Here is a 3,412-nt window from a genome sequence, read left to right as displayed (position 1 = left end):
ACCTCGTGTCTCATGGTAAAAACCTATTCCGGCATCAAAATAAACAAACGAACAAAATTTTCTGCCGCAGTTTTCACTAGGAAAATTTCGTGAGTTATTGTAACAAAAATCTAAACTATTTCTTTATTGAAAGCAATAAAATCAGGATTGTGTATCCTTGGGAAAAAGAGATTAGAGAGTGGAGACCCTATATCTAAAATGAAATTAAATGGGGCTCGGAAGCCCTAAGTTGGAAAGATTACCAGGTTATGCTGGCATCAACTAGGGAGTGGGACCTTGTGCTGGAAAATATTACCAGGTTATGTTGGTAAAATTATCGAGTTATGCTGGAAAATTCGTCGGGTTATGCCGGAAAAGTCATCTGGTTATGCCGGAAAAGTCGGGCTGGTTATGCCGAGAAAGTCATCGGATTATGCCAGAAAAAGTCATCGGGTTATGCCGAAAAATTCAGCGGGTTATGCTGGAAAAGTCATCGAATTATGCTGGAAAAATCATCGGATTATGCCGAAAAAGTCATCGGGTTATGCCGAAAAAGTCATCGGGTTTTGCCGGAAGAGTCATCGGGTTATGCTGGGAGAGTCATTGGGTTATGCCGGGAAAGCCATCAAGTTATGCCAGAAAAAGTCATCGAGTTATACCGGAAAAGTCCTAGGGTTATGCCAGGAAAGTCATCGGGTTATGCCGGAAAAGTCCTCGGGTTATGCCGGGAAAGTCATCGCGTTATGCCGTAAAAGTCATCGCATTATGCCGGAAAAAGTCATCGGGTTATGCCGGAAAAGTCCTCGAGTTACGGCGGGAAAGTCATCAGGTTATGCTGGAAAATCATCGGGTTATGCCGGAAATAACTAGGGAGTGGGACCCTATGTTGGAAAAGAATACCAGGTTATGCTGGCATCGACTAGGGAATGGGATCCTATATTGGAAAAGACGTAGTTAGAGATTGTAGACCTTATGCTACAATGATTTTGAATTTTTCTTCTTCTTTCTTTTTATTTTACTTTTCATTTTATTTAGGAGAATGAATAAAGAGTTTGAAGGGGACTTCCCTTTTTCGGGTTAACTTTTGCTGCAGACCCGTTTTGGTCTCTGCATACTTTGCTTTTATCGCACTTGCTCCTTGTGGAGTTGTTTTGGATTGTTCCTGTTTACCTGTTTTCAAATTAAAGAACAATTTGTCAGATGAAACGGTGGTTGGTTTTGTAGCCTTGAGTGTTCCAATCACTTGGCCTTGGCCCAACTCTTTCAATAAAAATCTCCATTGCTCGCTGGCTCTCTAGAAATTGGTTTCATTTCTAAACCCGGGAATCTTGACTTTTCCCAAATTCCATCATGATGATTAACCCGTGTGGGGCTTGGCCTTGTCCATCTTATTTTGCCTTTATGGGCACTTGACTTTGATTTCTTTCCTTTTCAAGTGTTTTTGACTCTGGAGCATCGACCATCATGGCCAGTCGAGGTCGACTGATGTACCTGCTGAGGCTGGGTGCTTTCTTGAATATTAGCTTTTTGTCAAACAAAAACCCTGTAAAAACTAATCTTGCCATCTTTTCTCTGTATTAGTTTCGGAGGAGAATTAGACCGAAAGGGATTCAAAGAAAAGTAAACGACGGATACGATAATGAATTTAAACGAGAAGTGTCCCTTTTGGGGAAAGGAAAGAAGGACTTATCTGGAGTGCATGTAGACTTTAATAGACTTGATATGCTTCTTGGACTGGATACTCGATCTGTGCAAACCGTCCGACTCTCATAAACCCATCATAACTCATACCTCGAAATCGAGAAACCTTGCTAGGACTCTATCTGTACCAATGGTTGTAAGGAATCCCTTTTTTGATCAGTGGCGCCCTTTGCGGGTTTTCACCGACTGACCTCTCTCATTTCTTTTCTCACTATCGTCTTATAGTGCTCCTTGCGAGTTTTCACTAACAAGACTCTCTCATTTTTAATTTTTCTGCTCACCATCGCCTTACAGTGCCCGTGTGGGTTTCCACCAATAAGACTCTCTCATTTTATTTCTCTCATTTGATTGTATCAGATCCAAGTAACCAACATCATCCAATTCTAAACATCTTTAACGATTGATTAGAAGAACTTGAGCAGGATTCAGGGTAAAAGAGTTTGGATTGAATTACAACTTTGGAACCTTTCAGGCGAACTATCGCCGAACCATTATAACTTTTACCCCAGTTTTCACTTTTGAGGAAATGTGAATTTTTGTTTTGGTATGACTGAACCCTAGAGAGACTGCCTACGTATCCATTTGGAATCAAGTCGAACGTAGTTTAGGAAGTTTTGTTTTTGATATATTTTTTATTTTTTATAACATTTTTAGGTTCCAAAGAGGGTAATCAAAGAAAGGTAACTGGCTCAAAGGGTTAACAGTGTTTGGGTAGCGAGAATGAAAGCCTTCGTCATCCCAATCAGAGAATATCAGCATCATAGAAGGGTTAAACGTAATACCTTTTGACCGCATCCGCATTGACAGCTGTTTCAGGGTCATTTCCTTCAATATCTCCCAAGTACAATGCCCCTTTTGACAACAATTTTCTTATAATGTACGGACCCTTCCAATTTGGAGCGAATTTTCCTTTTGTTTATTTATGATGCGGGAGAATGCTTCTCAAAACAAATTGTCGCACTTCAAAGTTCCTAGGCCCACTTTCTTGTTGTAGGCACAGGTCATTCTTTATTGATACAAATGCCTGTGGCAAACTGCGATCATCCGCTTTTCATCAATCATGGTTAACTGTTCTAGACGGGTCTTGACCCATTCATTATCATCAATCTCAGCTTCAATGATGATTCGAAGAGATGGAATTTCAACTTCTGTGGGTATTGTGGCTTTAGTGCCATAAACCAATAGATAGGGTGTTGCTCCAACTGATGTGCGCATAATGGTTCGATATCCCAACAATGCAAAAGGCAACTTTTCATGCCATTGTCTAGAACTTTGAATCATTTTCCTGAGGATCTTCATGATATTTTTGTTTGCTGCTTCAACAACACCATTAACTTTGAGCCGATAAGGGGTAGAATTCTGATGCGTGATCTTAAATTGTTTGTATACCTCCCTCATCAAATGACTGTTAAAATTTGCAGTATTATCCGTAATGATAGCTTTAGGAATACCAAAACGACAGATAATGTTGGAATGCACGAGGTCCACCACTACTTTCTTGGTGACGACATTAATAGTGATTGCTTCAACCCACTTTATGAAATAGTCAATGGCAACTAAGATGAATCTGTGCCCATTTGAAGCTTTCGGCTCGATTGGCCCAATGACATGTTGCTGACATGAGATGCAATTCTGACGGCGGTGCATGAATCAGGTCACCGTGTACCTGACACTGATGACATTTTCGGACAAAACTGAAGCAATCCTTTTCCATGTTCATCCAGTAATAACC

This window comes from Nicotiana sylvestris, chromosome 2 (assembly GCF_000393655.2).
Source record: "Nicotiana sylvestris chromosome 2, ASM39365v2, whole genome shotgun sequence".
NCBI classification, from domain to species: Eukaryota; Viridiplantae; Streptophyta; class Magnoliopsida; order Solanales; family Solanaceae; genus Nicotiana; species Nicotiana sylvestris.
This window is presented reverse-complemented; position numbering follows the sequence as displayed.